Source organism: Apium graveolens, chromosome 4, assembly GCF_009905375.1.
Source record: "Apium graveolens cultivar Ventura chromosome 4, ASM990537v1, whole genome shotgun sequence".
NCBI classification, from domain to species: domain Eukaryota; kingdom Viridiplantae; phylum Streptophyta; class Magnoliopsida; order Apiales; family Apiaceae; genus Apium; species Apium graveolens.
Window position 1 is genome coordinate 173415644 of NC_133650.1, and position 21299 is coordinate 173436942.

Below are 21299 nucleotides of genomic sequence, written 5' to 3' on the forward strand. Positions count from 1 at the left end.
CATGGGGTTCTGACGGATTTATTTATGGATTTCAATGGTTAATTGTTTTATAATACCTCGTGTGTGGTGATTTATGATTTCCTAGTTTGGTTGTGCTTATTCGTCTTTGATGCGTAGCTAATATCTAAGATTGTTTGTTAATCTCTATTGAAGCGAAAAGTGAATACAGAGGTTTAGAACTTGACATGCTAGCATATATTTATGTATGAATTGACATGCATGATTTGTGGATAATTTTAACCATCTTATTCACCCTATATAATCTCGATAGATAACTTGTTCTTAAACCATTATGTTTTCAATCTTTATAGACATTTAGGGACTTTGCATAATTGGTGTCTATTCAACTTCTATCTTAATTGTGGATGTTTGATAGTAGGGTATACGTATAAAGACAGTTAGCGTATACTAATTTCCTGTTATCTGATTAGTTGTACTCACCATCACATGCTAAGGTTAAAGAAATAGAATTTGAATGAAGTATTTAATGAAGTTACAATCCCATGTTTATTCTCATATAAGTAATTCAATCTTTATTCTCTTAGTTAATGCTATTTAGTATAATCTCTTAGTTAAATCAAAACTTAATTTGTTATTTATCTTAGCATTGAACGATAACCATACATTGTTGCATAAGTGCATAATCTAAAATTAACCTAAACCAGTCCATTTTCGCATTTGAATTACAGCGAACAAGTTTTTGGCGCCGTTGCCGGGGACTCGGTGTTAAATTTAGTTTATGTGTTTGTCATCAGTGGTCGTTAAAATTCACTGACTCGGATTATTTTCTTACAAGGTTTACTTTAGTCGTGTGTTTCAGGTACTCTAGATTTTATTGCAATGGGAGAACAAGCAGCAGATACGAAAGCTTTGATGGATTATTCTCAACCAAAGAGTAATGACATTCAGTTTAGCATTGTCAGACCAGCCATTGCTGCTAATACCTTTGAAATCAAGTCTAGCACGATTCAAATGGTACAGAATTCAGTCCAGTTTGGGGGTTCCCCAACGGAAGATCCAAATATGCACATCAGAGATTTAATAGAGATCTGCGACACCTTCAGGTTCAATGGTGTGTCTCAGGATGCGGTGAAACTGAGACTGTTCCCATTCTCTTTGAGGGACAAGGCTAAGAGCTGGTTACACTCTCTACCAGCTGGTTCAGTTGCTACTTGGGAAGATCTTCTTAAAAGTTTCTCACTAAATTCTTCCCTATGGCAAAAATAACTGCAATCAGGAATGCACTTACTCAGTTTGCGCAGCAATTAGGGGAATCACTAGGTTAAGCATGGGAGCGGTATAAGGAGATACTTAGGAAGTGTCCTCATCATTGCATGTCTGATTGGATGATCATCAATTGCTTCTATAACGGTTTGGGAGCACAGTCAAGACACATGCTCGATGTAGCACCAGGTGGAGCCTTATGGGCTAAGATCTGTAATGAAGCTTATGAGCTAATTGAACTGATGGCTTCTAATGAATATCAGTATCCAACCCAGAGATTGCTACAGGGAAAGGTAGCAGAAGTTCTTGAAGTGGATACAGCTATGGCTATCAATGCTAAACTAAAAGCGTTGTCTATGAAGATCGATTCTCTGGTTAACTATGATGTTAATAAGATAACCAGTGTTTGTGAGTTGTGTGCAGGTCCGCATGCGACGAAGCGATGCCATATATCTAGTGAATCAGCTTAGTTTGTGAGCAACTTTCAGAGATCGCAGCAACCAGTTCCAGACACTTTTCATCCTGACAACTGGAATCATCCTAACATCAGCTGGAGCAACAATCCGAATACGATGCAACAGCCGTTCCAGCAGTTTGGAAACAAGCAATTCAATCCTCCTAGTTTTCAGCAACAATTTGCACCAAGACAACAACTGCAACTTCAACAACAAAATCATGGAATATGATATGCATTCTATATCTCTAAGTACGTGACTTAGAAATGAAATTATGAGAATAGTATCAGTATTCCTAAAGGTCCCTAGGCAATTTGTATTATTAAAAGACAATAATAATACATTAAGACTAATGTGCTTGTTAATTGAAGATCACATCTCATTGATCATAGGTATAGTGATACAAAAGTCAAAAACACAGGTAGATGTAAATGTACATGGTGCTGGACAGACCCAGTGTGAGATTTACCCTGTCTGTTGTGTCATTAGTAATTGTCACAGTGATAATGATGTAATGGTCCTTACACTTGAACTCATTATATTTTGATACGAGAATTAATGTACTTTGATTGCATTAAAAGTTACTTTTGAGTGGGTAATGATAAAAGTGTATTTCGGGTACATTATAAATCGTATGAGAAATATGAATGACCTAGAAAGGATTTAACCTTCTATTTTAGGAGAGATATTATTAGCCTCTTATGTTAGCTAGACTATGAAATGTGTGACCGCGCTCAAATATTGATTTGTTATGACAGTCTACTCATTGATCAAGGAAATCTGGATTAAATATTGATGAGGATGACATATTACAAGCCTAGTTTAATCTATAATATGTGGTTAAAGGGATTATATTACATTCTATATTATTCACGAAAGGTTTAATCCATCAACGATTTAACTATTATTACTTGGGTAGCAATGATGTATTACCAGATGTTGTTCATTGGTTATGATTTTAAATTAAATTTAAAATTCGTTGCCAACGTAATAATAACAAATAGGCTCATACACAAATAATGCTTGAAGGATTATTTAATTTAAATTGAATTTAAAATAAATTAGAAGTAATTTGAATAATTGATAATATTAATTTAGTGTGACTTAATTAATTAGATAAATAATGATATTCGAATTTACTAATATTAATTATGAAATTCAGTTTTAAATAAATAAGTGAGACTTCATTATTATACCACTAGGAATTTCGAATTAATAGTAACTCTGAATTAATTAAGAGTTATAATTCGTTTTTTTATTCTCTATATAATCTCACTTGTGGTTGATTTTATGAATAAGACTTTTGTTAAAACCTTAGCCACCAAGAGAGAAGATGGAGAGAGGAAAAAGAAATAACTTTGTGCTAGTACACATCCAATCGTTGAGATGCATTTGAGTGGATACCGATAGAGCGTAGATCGTGAGGGCGGGATGCGTAGTGATTGAAGAAGTTTTAGATCTCCATTAGTCAACTAACTCGTAAATCTTCTTAAGGTAAAAAATCTGATCTACGAATTAAATATCTGTTTTTGCATGGATCCTACGGTGGGTTTCAAAAATTCAAGTTTTCACGTTTTTAATTACAGTTTCTGTTGCGTTTTATGCCTCGAAACCCTTTAATAGTGTAACAGCTCGCACTTCCGGACTATTAAATTTAAATACAAAATTAAATAAAATAGATTTTTATTCGATAATTCTAATATATCACGAAGGTCAAAGCAGTTGTCAAACTCAATAATCAAAATCATAAAAATGGAGACGCAGCTCCATAAATTCGATAATAATTGTCTAAATAGATATCAAATTTATTATTATAGCACAAAAGTCTTTATTCTAATCGAATAACATGAAACTAATCAGCACAGATCACCATAATGTTCTCATTCCTTATTCTTAATATGCTCCAAATTCCGAACCTGAAACATTAAAAGGGGTGAGCTACAAAGCTCATCAAGTACAAATTGATTAACTATTTAACCAAAAATCAATGGGTGTTTTAATTAAATAATCTTTCTCAAAACAATAATAATTTTGTAAAACATTTCTAGAATGGATTCAACCCAAAGTTTTTTATTTAAAATTTTAAGAATTTAAAATAGAGCAGAATTTATAAAAGAGTAAAACAGAACGAAACGATAATTCTTATAAATACCAAAGTCTTAATCTATGACTACATTTTGCTAGTAGCCGGCATCTAATTCTTATTATTATTCTTTATACCACACTTTACTAGTGGTCGGCATTTAAAGTTCAATAATTACGCGCTCTTAATAGGTATCTAAAGTTGCACACTTGTGCGCCTAATAAGGGTATCTAAGGTTAGTTCTGGAACTATAACGTAAATTAAGAACGGGTTCGAAAACATAGAGACTGAGTTTCAAAATATTCTCGTATCTTATTTCTTATACAGTTTGAAACAGAATTCTTATATCTTATATGAAATTCAAAAATCAGAGTATCAAAACTTTTCCGAAAATAAAAGGAAGTCAAAAAGTACTTACCTCAAAGTCTGACCAGGTCAGAATATAGCCCTTTTGACCCTCTAAACTACATTATCTTGAAAAACATAAACCACGAAAGTTGTAGAAAATGAAAAGACTTTCTGAAAAGCCCAGGATCACTGAATTCCGGAATACGATGATTATTCTACAAATTTTACAAGATTGTTAATTTATGTTGAGAAGAGCCATACGAATTTTGATATTAAAAATGAGGAATACGAATATGGTGTATTTATAACGATACAATACCCTATATCTTAATCTACAAGTTATTTATATTAGAATCTGATCCTAATTTTAGGCCCATTACTCTAATTTAATTTAAATCCTAGTCATTATCTAATTTTAATACTTTTTTCTATTATTCTATTATTAATCGAATTCTGAAAATTATGGGATAATACATGTATGTGACAATCCCTGTCAAATTTCGAGCCTTTTTCGAAAACCGGGTCAACTCCCGATTACGATTCTGAAATAAGCCAAAGCATACTGTCCTGAGTGCAACCAACCTGGGTTATGACAAGCCCCCTACAGGCCCCCAAAAGATCATGATTTGTTGGTGCAAGTAGTACTAGTACTTTGTCTTATAAAGTAAACAGAAGTCCCAAATCTCCTCGAAGTGGGACTGGGGTGTTATAAACTCCCCCAATTAAACTCCTGACATCCTCGTCAGGCCCGAACAAACAGCTCATAGGACCAAGATCGTACCTCTCTAGCCATTGTGGGATAATACCGGTTGGCTTTGTGTCCCCACCTCCCGACCTCTTGCTATTGTGGGATAATACCACCAGCCTTCATGTCCCCACCTCTGGCAACTTGACTCATCAAACTTTCGAGAGTCGGCTCTGATACCATATGTGACAACTCGGATCAAATTCTGAGCCATTTTCAAAAACCGAGTCAAGTCCCGATTACGAGGATATCCACTTTCCACAAAAGCCTTCAGAGTCTACAATTTAAGAACAAGGGTTGTCATGAAATCTATCAATGTCTCTTTTGATGATAAGAAGATTACTGGACTTGAAGATTTCAATGATCATGATCAGCTGAGATTTGAAAATGAAGATTTAAATTCTGATACTGTAAATCCTGACAGTATAAATCCTGATACTGCAAACTCTGATGGATTAAACTCTGATGTTATTGAAACTGTGATGACTACACCAAAGGAAGATGTATTTGTGCAGGGGGAGCATACTGAAGATACAACCACATCTCAAGAAGCATCAGAACCTACAACTGGCTCTTCAAGTTCTGAATTATCAAGTTCTGATGAGCCAAGTCCTGATAAGTCTGGAAACTCAAATTCTGAAGGATCCAACTCAGAGAGCATAATTTCAAGGGGAGCATCAGAAAATGTTGATGAAGACAGCATGGATCATGGGGGAGCATCCAGTTCTATAGAAAACCTTCCATCTGCAAGGAAGTGGACTAAATCACATACACCTGACTTAATTATTGGAAATCCTGATGCAGGTGTCAGAACTAGAACAGCTACATCAAATGAATGTCTTCATAATTCTTTTCTTTCTCAAACTGAACCAAAGAAAGTGGAAGAAGCTCTTCAAGATGCTGATTGGGTGCAAGCAATGCAGGAAGAGTTAAATGAATTTGAAAGAAACAAAGTCTGGATCCTAGTGCCAAGACCAAAGAACATATATGTTGTTGGTACAAAGTGGGTCTTCAGAAACAAAACTGATAGTGATGGCATAATTACAAGGAATAAAGCAAGGCTGGTTGTAAAAGGATATTCTCAACAGGAGGGAATTGACTATGATGAAACATTTGCACCAGTTGCTAGATTGGAAGCCATAAGGATATTTTTGGCTTATGCTGCTCACAAAAAGTTTACTGTCTTTCAAATGGATGTGAAGTGCTTTTCTTAATGGAGAATTGGAAGAGGAAGTATATGTTGAACAACCTCCAGGCTTTGTAGATTCCAAACTTCCAAATCATGTCTACGGGCTTGATAAAGCACTTTATGGCCTTAAGCAAGCTCCAAGAGCATGGTATGAGACTTTAGCTCAGTTTCTTCTGGAAAGTGGATTCAACAGAGGAACTATTGACAAAACACTGTTCTACCTCAACCATGGAAATGACTTACTTTTGGTGCAAATATATGTTGATGATATCATTTTTGGTTCTACAAATGACAGACTTTGCAAAAAGTTTGCCAAACTGATGCAGTCAAGATATCAAATGAGTATGCACTACTAGAAAATGTAGAATAGACATCGCCTCTTAGACATCGGTTGCTTTTGGCACCGATGTAAAAAGTATTTTTATATCAGTTTTAATCAACCGATGTCTTTGTGTAAGATAGACATCGGTTTGTTAATCCGACCGATGTTGTAAGTATGTTTTAAAAAATTATTCCAGCGCGCCCTTCTCGTTTCCCCCCTTAGACAAATATTTCATTCCCTTTTAAAATTCCCCCTCATTTTTGCCTTGGAAAAATTTAAACTGATATACCCCTCTTTTCAACTTGACAATAAATATACATATCTAAAATTAAAATTAAAATATTATTTCAAACATACACACATATATATCAAAAACTTAAACCAAAAATCAAAATGTTAAAATATCACACTACTTTCTCTCGACTCTCTCTCTCATGTGCTCAACTGAAGATCAATGCTCTCTCTATTTCTCTGCTCAACTTGGCTATCTCTGGCTCTCTCTCTCTCTCTCTCTCTAAACTGGACTATCTCTGCTTTTTCGATCTAGTAGCTCTCTCCCCCAACTCGATCTGCTCTATTTTTTCGGAGGTTGAAAAGCTCAGAGGTTGAATTGCTTAACACAAGTCAAAGTTTAAGCTCAAGTCGAAGGTCAGAGCTTTAATTGGGTAAGCTCTAAACCCTAATTTTAAATTGGGGATTTTAATCTGAAACCCTAATTTTTTAATTAGTTAATTTTAATTAGTTTTCCATAGTTAATTTGAAACCCTAATTTTTTTAAAACAGTTGAGCATGTTAATTTTGTATTTAGTTGAGTAATTGTTAGAATTTTTTATGCTGGTGTCAATTTTGATGTATATATGTTTGTATATTATGTAAAATATATGATTATTTTTCTTTACTTTTATAGTAGTGTTAGATTTGACGTTCCTTATTTTTGTGAATTTTAATGTGCGTGTGTAATATAATACAGTATGTTATGAAATTCAGATTATTTGTGAAATATTATTATGCATATGGGTGTAACTTTAAAAATATAATTTTATCTGTCAAATAGTGCAGAGCTTCAAGTAAAGAAATAAACAGTGATGCTTTAAAAATATCAATTCGCCGGAGGGGAATTTGTATACTCTGAAGATGCCTGAAGTTGTTTGGTACAAGGGGCAGAAATATGCTTGTGCACCTGATACTAAACAGGATCCACCCAAAGTGATTCCAGGTAAATTTCATTTAAGTCTATATATATTTAATCATCAGTCATAAGTTTAAGTTTATGTTTATGTTTTCTGGTTTCAGTTTTACAGTCTTATACGATGTATGTTAGTTTTTGTTTGTTTTAGTATCAAATTCTGCAGGTTTCCTATCATGCTTTTCCGAGATGTTTTTTTTATTCATTAAGTACTTGTGGCTAATAAAAGTTGTCACCCATTTATCATGTATCTCATTTTCTTAACAGCGTGAAAGAAAAATCACTGTTGTTGAGGATATCCTACAGAAACCAGTGACATTTAGTGAGGGAGCTTCATACAGTCTTATCACTCTTGCAGGTATTGAAATAGCTGCTATTGCAGCTTATACTATTTTCTCAGAGATTATATTTTATCCAAAATAGTAAAACTTATAAACTTATCTAGCATTTCCATCTAATCTTTGAAAAGTGAAATCTTAGGGATTGAATATGTCTTTCTTTATATATTGAAATCGAGAACTTCTTTTATACACAGGTACAAGGTCTTTGGAATAGCTCTGAAAAGGGTTCGGAATGACAGTCAGGTTTCTTTAATACTAAAATTAACTTTATTATGCTGTGATTTTTTTAGTCTCTTGGATGTTGTACCCTTTAACATAAAACTAAAAAAAAACTATGCAACTAAATTACTGATGTATATATCTTTACCTATGTATCAAAATCATATATGTTACCTATTGACTAGTCAGATCTCCCTTACCTACTTGCATCATATGTTCCTTTACATCATTTTCTTTACAAAAACCTTAGTCCCTCTCTGTTTCCATTTAGTACCTATGATGTTTCTAGTATCTTATTTATATTATACAATCATCACGTTATTATATTTGATGTCTAAATCAATATTTTGTTAATAGCTCAATGCTAAACATGATCTTGATCTTGCTTTTCAATTGTAATAATTTTAGCTTCATTTTTTGCAGGAAGTGAGATATCTTTTTTCAAAATTAGGATTTGTCAAGGGATTGCTTTTAAGGATCTCTATGGTGGTCGTTACTACGTTGCTGCTTCGATGTATACCCTTCCAAATCAACCTAATTTGGTTCCAACCGTAGCTGCTGAAAATGTGGTTGCACTATCCAAAACTACTTTGTAATCTTCTTCTTCTTAACGATACAATTTATGAGGCTTTAAAAGATATATCAAGCAGTCCAGATATAGGTACTTTCATGTCAAAAGTCATCCTTTGGAGAACTAGTGACAACGAGTACACATCTGACATGGCAATTTATGTTAGTCACACTTTTTTTAACTTTATTAACTACATCAGTATCTCATTTATTAGATGTCTTCATTTTGTCGTTTCGTATTTTTCTGAAATTAGTGAACTTATTATGATTGTAAGTGTTCTTTACATTTGTTTAAAATTATACAGGAGGTTGCAGATAACCATTGTGTGAACAGGGAAGAAATAAATCACTCTGTTGGGGAGCCCTCCCAAGGGTTGCAGAATGTTGCTGCAGATCCAACCTTTTGTACCCAGGAGGCCAGGAGGCATGACTTCTTATTTAATTTTGTTCAGCTTCTCCTGCTCTATATATGTATTATATATTCAGCGTGTTGTTTACATCAATGATGTGTAGATGTTATTCCTAGTTGGGATAATGTTGTCATTGCGTATGAATCTGTATGGGCAGTTGGAACTGCAGGTAAAGTTGCCTTACTACAACAAGCTCAGGAAGTACATAAAGTTGTTCATCATTGGCTCAGTAAGAATGTTTCAGAAGAGGTTACTTTTAAGACACGTATAATATATAGAGGTGTGTTTTAAAAGTTGCATGTGCTTTTCTTTAAAACATTTGAGCCCATAAATGTTCCAAAATATGAGAAATTTTGTATATACTATTCCTATTTCATATTCAATTTAAAATCTTAATTTTTTTTAGGATCTGTAAATGGCCTAACTGGCCAAAGAAGAAGATATCGATGGATTTCTGGTAGGTGGTGCTTCGTTGAAGGTACCATTTATTGTCAGATAACTATATATAAGTGGTGTGTCATCACTCAGTATTCTTTCACAAGAATAACATACCTAATGCTGCATATACTACGTATATGTTTGGAAAAAAAAACAGAAAATTATCGCCCTTATTCAAAATTATCACATGTTTCAAATTGCAAGTATGTTATCTTGTACAATGAATTACCACTCACAGTATTTACATTATTTTATAAAGAATAATGTCATACATATGTTGAAATTGGTGCATTAAATATGATGAAAATCGAAATTCAAGTTTCCTATTATGTGGAGGATAACAAATGGAGAATCTAGTTTTAGCTAGTATGCAAGACTAATATAACAGTTTTCACTGTGCAGGGCCATGAATTTGTAACAAATATCAATTCCGTAACATCAAAGAAGGTGGCTGCTTGATCTTTAAAGTGGTTTGATAGCAAGGAAATAATTTGGTTAGAAGGCCATCATGCATCAAACGAGCAGAACAAACTGGTTTGATAGGATATTAATAAGTATTTATACTTTCTGAAGTAGGATTCCTTAACCTTTTGATACGAGAAATAGTTGTCATTTATTACATAGATGTATGAATGGTATTATAAGCGTAGTTATGAGACTTACAAGTTGTTGGTTTTTTCATCGTTGTAAGACTTGATTAGTTTGATTTGGTAATGATAATTGGAGTTTGATTTTAATAGTTTCTTCTTTTGACAAATTTTTTGGCATCTATATTTTTAAAATGTGCAACTTTTATTTCAATGAAAAATGATATTAATTTAACATGATAACATCAGTTTTAATAGTATATATACACCAGTTTATTCAGAAAAACTGATGTTAAATACCACAACAGACGAAGGCTTTAGATTAAAAACCCGATGATAAAGAGTACATTAGACAACGTTTTCTTACAAAATAGTGACATTAATTATACTGATAGACATCAGTTAATCTACTATAGAAATTAGTTTTTTAAAACAAACTGATGTTAAAGCTATTGGTAACATCATTTTATTATGAAAATTGATGTCAAAGGTATTAGTAACATCAGTTTTAACCAAATTATACCGGTCAGAGGCAAAATTATTGCTTATCCAACATATCTTTAAATTGATAAAAATATCATTTTATAGTAATATATAAATGATAGAGGTGCATTAAAAATTTAACATCAAGATATAGATATCGGTTTCATATTAAAAACCGATGTGATATGTCCCCTTTTACATCAGTTTAAAACCGATGTTAAATGGGGTGGGTCTTTAACATCACCCACGAAGACATCGGATTTTTTATTTATAGACATCGGCTTTTAGCCGATGTCTATTGACGTTTTTCTAGTAGTGATGATGGGGGAACTTAGCTATTTTCTGGGCCTTCAAGTCAAGCAGAATGAAGAAGGCACTTTTATTTGTCAATCCAAGTACACCAGAAATTTGCTGAAGATATTTGGAATGCAAGATTGTTCAAGTGCATCCACTCCCATGGCCACTGCAACAAAATTGGATAAGGATACTGGTACATCAGTAGATATTACTGATTACAGAGGTATGATTGGCTCCTTACTCTATCTAACTGGAAGTAGACCTGATATCATGTATGCTACCTGTCTTTGTGCAAGATTTCAAGCAGATCCAAGAGAACCTCACTTAACAGTTGTGAAAAGAATTTTCAAGTACCTAAAGGGTACAGCTGATCTGGGATTGTGGTATCCTAGAGAATCAGATTTTAAGCTAATAGGTTACTCAGATGCAGATTTTGCAGGATACAAAATTGACAGGAAAAGCACAAGTGGACGCTGCCAAATTCTTGGAGGCAGATTAGTTTCTTGGTTTAGCAAGAAACAAAAGTCAATTTCCACATTAATTGTAGAAGCATAGTACATTGCTGCAGGAAGCTGTTGTGCACAGATTCTTTGGATGAAGAATCAATTACTGGATTATGGGTTAACATATTTTAAAATCCCTATTTACTGTGATAATCAAAGTGCTATTGCTATGACAGGTAATCCAGTTCAACACTCAATGACAAAGCACATCAGCATTAGGTACCCCTTCATAAGGGAACATGTGGATGAAGGTACAGTAGAATTGTATTTTGTTCCAACAGATCAACAACTAGCAGATATCTTCACAAAACCACTGTGTGAAGCTACTTTTACAAGATTGGTAAATGAACTTGGAATGGTTTCAGGTTCTTTCTCTAAATCTACTTAGTTATTGTTCTGATATATCAGATTTTATGATCAGTATTTACAGATATTACTATCTTTGTGTATTCTGTGCTTAAACTGAAAATTGCTGAAGTACTGGTTGTTATCTGATGTGAATTTCTAAACTCTGATAGTGATATGAATATTTTTGTGACTATTCAATCCAATGAGGATAATTGTGCTAGATGCTGACCTAGCAGTCTTCAATATACTAAAGTCCCATATTTGAAGTAATTGTGTATGTGGAAATATTTTAACACAAGCAAATTCTGATATTGAGCTTAGTTAAGTTTACTTTGTGTATCTTATTACTAAGTCAAAAACTAGAATAGTGCTTCTTATCTGTTAAGGTCTGATGTTAGTAAATCTCATGGATGTACTAAGTGCTGATAAACCTCACTTATCAAAAGAAAAAGGAAATAAAAAGGGAATAAAAATCAGGTACTCCTTTGAGATCTAGAGTAAAAATGTGGAAGGGAAGATCCAAGTGCATTGCTGGTATTAAGTAATATGCATCAGAGAAGCAAAATAAATATTTTTCTTGGTGACTTTTCACACTCTATGATTACTGGAGAAATACTCTAATAATAGCATAAATTCTGATAAGCAGTCGTAACTCACTTACACTGAGAAGCTACTGTAAAATGGAATTTCAAAAGATGCATAAAATGAGCACAAAACAGTTGAGGTGGACTCATGCATGAACTCATTCTAAAGTAGACCTAAGAATACTAACAGATTTTGAACAAAGTTCTTAGTTATACCTTATTTCTAAGATGTACTAAAGTGAATCAGACTTTAATCTTTATCTGATAATTAGCTTACTGCACACACGTACACTCCATATGAATGATGAAAATTACTGTGGTGATAAATGTGGTTTTAGATGAACAGGTTAAGTGTCACTTGTATAAATTCTGAGGACAAGTAATGATGGAAATTCTGAAGAAATGAAATCAGAATTTGTGTGACGAATTACAGAAATAGGCATTCATCTTTCGAGTTAAGGAATCATGTTCTGATGACTGTTAAGTTCTGATATAATTCTAAGTTTTGATATTAAATCCTGATTCTTTACTTGACTTATTTGTGGTTAAAATCTGAAACAGTCATATTCAAAATCAGAATATGTTTGGGTGAGATATTAACAGTCAACATAGTTTGGGTTAGTGGTACTCGTAAATGGATAGTAATTTTTACTGGTTTCGTGTGCTCATTAACTCCTGTTTTAAGCTTCCAAAGGCTGTTGTTATTACTCATCAGTCTAGGGAATCGAGGGGTCATTATTTTTACTTGTAATTTTTGCCCAGTTCTCGCGTTCCTTGGTATTCCATTGGCTATTTAAACCAACGATTTATTCCAGCCAAAACATTCTTCACTTTCTCACAAACTCACTCTCTCTTCTCTTTCATATCACCAAAAATGGCTGAGTGTTGTTGGTTTTACAACTATGGCACTGAAACTGTACATGTTTTTCAAAATGGAATTCCGACTGCATATCCTATCAACAACATTCCTCATAATCTCTGGATTCAATTCCCAGAGATCATTAAAAATGACTTGTTGACTGTCCAAAGAGATCAACATCTCCGTTATCTCCGTCAGCAAGAACGGATCATCCGTCTTGCAGTGCTCTTCGTCAGCAGTAGAAGGAGTTAGTTGTTAGGCTTCTTAGCTTAGGACTACAGTTGTTGATGTTAGGCATTTTAGACTAGAGCAATCTTGTAATTTTATGCATGTAATTTAAGTTTCATGAAATGTATTCACTTGATATATTAATGAAATTTTATCTTTTTACAAGATTTTGTCTCTGCGTCGTTTCATATTCTGATGACATTTTAAATCCTGATACTAACCATATTCTGATGACCTTTTTAGCTCTGATTCAACTCAAGTTGTGATTCTGACGTGGTAGTATTTGTTTACTTGGTTTATTTTTGGTCATTCTCTCATTGGTCATATTTTTACAGAATATTGGTAAAACAGTAATAATCATTTATTTAGTGGGAACAGTTTTATTTTAAAATTTAAAATAAAACTGCACGTCCTTGATTAATGGGATTACTTGGTAAGTGAAACAGTTTTTCTCCTTGAAAAACTGCATGTGATAAGTAATGATTACTGAATACCCGTGCCCATTAATTATCTTTTACTGCTGCATGTCTGACAGGTGTCTCAAACGACTATTTTTTTTACCGTGTATAAGTAAAAGGGAGAAAATATTGTAAAATCTTTTATTCACTTTCCTACTTTATCTCTCTCTTGTTACTCTTATTCTCTCTCACAACTACTGACAATTTATCATACAAACAGTTTATCAAACACCTTACAGGCAACCTAATTTCTCAATTATTTCTCATGGCACCCAAGGATTTGATTGTAGATGGAGCCAAGCTTGTACCTAACAACTATGCTGCAATCTTGAACAAGGCTGAAGCTCCATCTGATTTGTACTTTTTGCAAGATTTTCTAGCAAATAGTGAGATTGGGTATGCTTTGATCCAACCTCAAGCCATTTCGAGCCAAAAAGTTCTGACGTTCTGGCGGACTGGGCATCGTTTTTGAAGTGAATGATGTTGAGCTTGTGGTTACTCCTGGAGCAGTTCGTAAAGCTCTCCACTTACCAGAAGGCTGTACTTTTTCCACAGTGGAGGAACCTGTTCTACAGCAGTTCATGGCCAGTTTGGGTTATGAGGGCAGTTTGGGAAAGCTTGGACAATTGAAAAGAGCAAAAATCAGGAAGGAATGGAACTTTTTCTTTGATTGTATCACCAAGGCATTCGCCAATAAGTGCTCCAACTTTGATGTCATTCCAATTATGAGTCAGCACATCGGGTATGCTCTTATTCATCAAACTCACTTTGATTTTGCAAGTGCTGTGCTAGGTTTCATAGGGGATACGATGACAGAAGATAGGAATGTCGTGTATTTTGCTAAATTCTGTCAGCTTATATATAATTTTTGTTGTGCTGATGAACCCCAACCTACCACTGATTTAATTCCACCTTTTAAACTTGCAAAACGGACTTTTAATGATTTGTTAAATGCTGACATAAAGAAACAAGTGGTTAGACCCTTACAGATACCTCAGTCTGTAAAACAGATTCTTGTAAATGCTGATCCTCACACCTACAGATCTGTTTACCCTGATATTAAACCCACCAGCACATCCCAGCCACCACAACAACCATCAGAACATACCACACTTACACCTCAAACTTCTCAACCTCAACCTACTCAACCCTCAATCAGAACATATTTCAAACCTTCACAGACATCTCAACCTTCATCATCAGCACATACTGTGAGGCCTTCATCTTCAAATCCCATGAGGACAAAGACTGTACCTCAGACACAACAGAAGAGAAGGAGGATTGTTCTGAGAGATGAGTCAGACAGTGAGGAACAGGTTCCAGTGTCAAAACCTGTTGTCGAAGAAGCTGAGAAGGTCTCTTCTCAGAAGGATACCGGAATTGGGGGTTCTAAGCTTCTTAAAAGGCTTAGAAGGATGTATTCTGATGAAACTCCCAAGGTATCTCCACCTTCAAAGAGATACAAGAAACAGAGAGCTCATAGGGATAGGGCTAAGCCAGTTTCAAAGGATGAGGAAGCAGCAGCTAAGGAAGGAGATCGGGAATCTCTGATCTCAAAGGAGCCTATTCCTGAAGCTACTGCATCTACATCACCATTGGCACCAATTCAGGATACAACTCAAGAAAGAGTATCTACACCTCACGTGTCTCCTGTAATTCATCCAGTACCTACTGAAGACCCAGGCACATGTGCTGAGATTGATATTCACAACCTAATTGTGCCTGAGGTTCTGTACTTAGAAGCTCCACCAGCTCCAATCACTCCACGACCAACACCACTTCTTGATGCTGGTTTTAATCCAGAATTTCCTACAACACCTTCTCTGCATCTAGATACTGAAGATCAGATTTTAGGTGAGCATCAGAATATGGCTGTTGATCAGAACTTAGTTGAAGATCAACACTTAGAGGATAATGTTGAAGCCTCCATAACCTCTCATGCTATTCTTTTATCAGAGGATGCCGCTGATGCTGATTCTATGAATTATGATGTTGCTAATGATGAAGTTACTAGTGAAGGTGCTGCTACAAATGTAGATACTGATGCAGCTGGTCCAACAGAACATGCACCTCAACAAACTGTTCATAATGCTGAGATAGTCAAGAAGTTTGTTACAGGGGAAGCACCAGTACCTTGGAGTGAAACTCCTAGAGGACAGGAGTGGACTAAGGAGTGGAACATAGTTACCTTTGTTCCTTCTGAAAAGATTCTTGCTGAGCATCTTGCAAAAGCTAATGAAATGATGATAAATGATGATTTCAAGACTCAGCTGAGAGTTACTGCATTGAGTACAAGGCACCTTCAAGGTCAACACTCAATAACTCATGATAAGGTGAATAAAATTCAAGAAAACTTGATCCAGAAAGATATGAATCTAAAACTTGAAAAGAAAAGGTTTTTCCAACCTACCTTTGACAGAATTGCCTATATTGAGAAAACCCAAGAGAAGCAACAGTCTCAGATTGATGACATTTTGAAGAATTAAGCTTCTCATCAAAATCAACTCAATGAGATCCAATCCTCAGTGGAATTGTTTGTCTCTCTTCTATTACCTGATGATGCCAAAAAGGGGGAGAAAGTAATTAAGTCCAAATGCAAACCTATCAAGACACTGAAGGGAAAGGATGATGGAAAAGATGACCCGGGAAACTCTGGAATGGGTGGAGGTCATGGTCAAGGTAAAGGTCTTTCATCAAGTAGAACTGGAACTACAAGTCAAAGAACAAATTCTGATACTGGGAGAAGAATAACTTCTGATACTGGTAAAAGGATAAGTTTTGATGAACATCTGGAACTTGATGAGGAAATTTCAAGACAGTTATTTCTGAAAGAAAATCCAGGAATGGACTTTGAGAGTCTAAAGGAAGAAGAAGCTAGACTTAAGTCAGAAAAAGTCAACTCCAAATCTGAAGCTTCTATTGTTGAAAAGAAAATTCCTAAGGCTAAAGGCATTGTGATAAAAGAAAGGGTAAATCCTGAGGCAACCAAGGCCAAATCACAAATGCAGATAGATCCAAGGTCCAAGGGCAATGAAAAAGTTGGTGAACCTGTAAAGGTTTATGTGCCTCCTATGGATGAAAAAATATCTGTTGAAGATGCTAATCTTACTGTGGTTTCAAAGAAGATTTCTCAAACAACCTCTGACATGGCTCAAGTTGTTTAGAGTCAAGATATAGTAAGTTCTGATATAACACTGAAGCAAGCAACCTCTGACATAGCTCAAGTTAGCTTGATATCAGAAGATAAGTTAAAGGAAACCTCTGACATTGCTCATGTTAAATCCTCAAAGTTACTCCTACCAGGATTCACTAAAGCTAAACAGACTCAACCTATGAAGACTGCAGCAAGTGGTTTTGAAGCAAGAGTTGTTACAGGAAAGGAAGCAAGAGATAAATCTGGATTGGGTAGTGCTGATGAAAGAAGAGTGCAGAACACAACCAATGATCCAACTTCCTTAAGTGAACTAGGTGTTGGAGCAACTCCTGAAAGATTGAATAAGCTTGAATCTGTAGAGATGGTTTACCATACCTTCTTGAAAGAACACATCTTGTTATATTTCATGACAAATAGAAGAGTTTACCACATAAGGGAGAATGCTATACCACTGAAGTATTTTGAGGAACTAGAATATGTTCTATTCTTACTTCAAGTGAAGAACAGATTAACAGAAAGTGCTGCAAATTATTTGAAGACTCAAATTCAGAGACATAAAAAGCTTTATTCTGTAAAGTCTGACAGCACATACTATCCCAAGTACAGAGATCACAAAGGTGATATTGTTGAGATGAAGCGTAACTCTGCTAAGATTATAACTACCTTTCTGGGTTATAAGGCTGTAGAATTCAATCTTGAGTCTGACAAGGCATATTTGATCAGACTAGATCAGGACATAAGGAAAGCCAGAATAAATGATCTCAGGGCTGCTATCTTTCAAATTGGTGAATATACAGTTAAATTGAAGAATGCTAAAAGGAGGATGATTGATGAACTTAAATATGCTGAGAGATGTTTGTTAAAGAACTATCTCAGAACAACTCCTGACATCAAAGAGATCAGTAATTGAAGCCAAGTCAAGATCTACAACTGCTCAAATTCTGATGTGTATATAGACTGAAGTTGTTATCAAAAGTTAAAGTTGGTAAAGCTTTAAGGACTGTAAGTTGTAGTTATCTAGTCAAATTTTCATGCATTTGTACTTAATGTTTTTGACATCATCAAATATCTGTTAAACTTGTATATTATGCTAATTTACAAGTTAGGGGAGATTGTTAGATATATTTGATAATGTCATGTCTAATATGATTTGTGTTTAATTTTCAGATTTTACTTAAACAGGACAAATCAGTACTTAACTGGAAATCAACACTTATACTGAAGTCAGAACTTAAGTAGTCAGAACTTAAGTTATCAGGAGATATTTATCAGAAGATAATATCAAGACTTAAGGAGACTTTCAGATAAGAAAGGCGGCTGATTGAAAGGAAAGAAGATCAAGACAAACGCAAGAAGAGATATGCATGAAGAAGGAATTCTATGAAGAATAGAATACTTGGAAGATAAGATATCTGATTGATATATTTTAGGAAGCAGAATTATATTCCATATCTGTGACGGCCTCAACCCCGGGGTCAGGAGTTGACGTCATCAACCACAACCATCAGATAAACAATTCAATAACAGGATATAACTACGATTCCAAGATCTTTTCCAGGTTTAAGTATGACTTAGGTTATTCAACTAACACAACCCAAATTACCTTACACAATCCTGACCACTAATTTAATGCAGCAACTCAACAGACCTCATCTGGTCTGAACACAACTACCTCAGAGGAGTCTGACACGAAAGGAGCTGGAACTCTGCCCTGACTACCCCGCAAGAATCTCTTTGGCATCTGCAATACATATCAAAATATTCTGCAAGGGTGAGCAATTGCTTGCTCAGCAGCACCACTATATGAATAACAAATAAAACAGTTTAAAGTAAAACAGTTATAGGAACAGAATTCATACTCGCCAGAAACATGTGAAACAGATATAAACTGGATATCAAAACTAGCATGCTTTGTAAAACAAGATTAACAATCGTGTGCTGTGCATAAACAAAACCATAGTTCAATTTTTAGCATGCTATTTCCATTTTCAAACCTTCCGTTCCATTACAGGAACCATAAAAACCATCTGTCCCGTTACCCAAAATCATTTGTTCCGTTACGGAAACCATAAAACTTGTCCCATCACAGGACCTATAAAACTTGTTCCTCTCCGGGAACCTCAAAATCACTTGTTCCACTACTAGAACCACAATTTTATCTCAAACACGTTGATTTGTTAAACAATTTCAAAACTGAATCAATCAAATCTATTGGACGTTCAACGGGTGAAGATAGCTGATCAGTCTACCCTCACCGGACAGTGACTAGCGGCCATCCAGAAATAGAATGTGTTCCGGAACTTGGGAAAAGACTAGCTAGGTCTTTCCCCCACGCTGGACTAATCGGTTAAACAGAATGCACAACCTAATTAGCCACTTACGCAACCACATGTTGGGCCGTTACCGAATAATGGGCCTCTTATGCAACTCCAATAGATCAACTGAATTCCCTTTTTGTCTCTTTCCAAAGTTCCATGACATAGGTGGATCAAAACCTTCCACGACATAGGTGGATTAAAACTGTCTCTTTATCCAGTTTTCAAAATCACTGTCACCTATCTCTTTTTAAAATCATTCTATCATAGCACACTATTCAAAACTCTTTTTATTTAAATCACGTTTAGAGATAGGTGTTTTCAGAAGTTACTTTTCCGCCAAAGCATAATTTTAAACAATATTTTCAAATATAGGGGATACGTAACTTAAAACATTTCTGTTCCATTACGAGATTAAAACATTAGCTATTCACATATATTGAACCATAAAAGAATGGTCAGGGGTACTTGCCTTGCAGAGCTTTACCACTATTACCGATCAACCTTGGACTAACTTGGACACTTGGATATATCGCCTTACTATCAGACTATCCTGGATCCGACTTCAACATTCAGGTCCTTCGCTCGGAACCTCGCTACGCTGGTCGACTGATCACTAGGTCATCCTTAGTTCGACTTCACCTCTGGAGTCCTTCAACTAGAACCTATAGAGCTGAAATACCCTACGTTAGACGTCTAGGTATGCTTGACATATCCTCGATACCAATTCTACCCAATGATATTCAAACCCGACTCGTAATTATATACATTATTACAATACAATAACACATCCAATAGTTAGGGTTCATGTTTTCGAGAAATCGGTTTGGTGTTCATTTTCAGAAAATACGTATACTCGTCATTTTACGATATTAGAGTTACTCGATTTTGACAAAACATTCACCACAACATACAATCAGGTTTCGCACAAGGTATATGTATATACTTATTTATACTTGTTCGACGTTCCGATAATTACAGGGTACGTCCCGCATTTTTGAATTTAATTTCCAAAAATTCGGGCAGCACCTCCTCTGTTTATCGGCCTACCCATCGAACAACTCGACGTCCCAACAACCAATAAACCAACAATCCAATCATTACAGTTTTACAATCCACAATTACAACTTACAATCCGAACCAAGTTCATAACCAAGATAATTAAATATGTTTCAATTCGAATATTAATATACGAACTAAATTTGTTTATTTTATAAAGATAGGACTCAGATTAAAATCATCACTGTCCACCGTCGGCGGCAAAAATTCATCGGTACCCGATAAATTTCGGGTTTCCACACAAAATTTCACCGATTATTCTAAATATTCCCCGCACGAAATATTTTATATCACTAAATTCACTCATTAATTTCCTGCAGAAAATATATAAAATAATAAAACCTCCACCAAACAGGCACACGCGCACAACACACGCACCTAATCAGAAAAAAAAAACACAGCCGGAAACAGAAGGCATCAAACAAACGATAACCCAACTGACCCAACTACTATACACACATATATACTCGTATATATATATATATATGCATATATGTTCATCCAACAAAACGAACAGAGATGGACCACCAGAAAAATGAACCGGAAACAACCAAAGGGAACGACAGCGGTAACAGTTGCCGGAAAAAGCAAGACACGGCGAACAAGGGAACACAACAGCATACACGGAGATATAAAACACACACGTGAATACACACCCGCAGACCAGGCCACCACCACCTCGCCAGAAAACCGAGGAAGGGCAGCGTTACCTGGCCCACAACCAGATTACACAATACACACACACAAGATTGTATATGTATGTATAGATAATTCAAAAAATCAAACAAAACCAGGACAACAATCAGACATGAATGGCCGGAAGAAAAGACAACGGTGAACTCACCGAAGTAGAGAACAGATCGGGGGCAAGAAAAAAAAGAGAGGAGGAGTGTT

General features: G+C 35.1%; 1 non-coding gene across 1 annotated transcript; it reads right to left on the reverse strand.

Moving 5' to 3' along the window:
- Positions 1 to 1229: 1229 nt before the first annotated feature.
- LOC141721892 (small nucleolar RNA R71) lies at positions 1230 to 1336 on the reverse strand. Its single transcript, XR_012574934.1, has one exon. It is a non-coding gene; the product is annotated as a small nucleolar RNA R71 (small nucleolar RNA).
- Positions 1337 to 21299: the final 19963 nt, after the last annotated feature.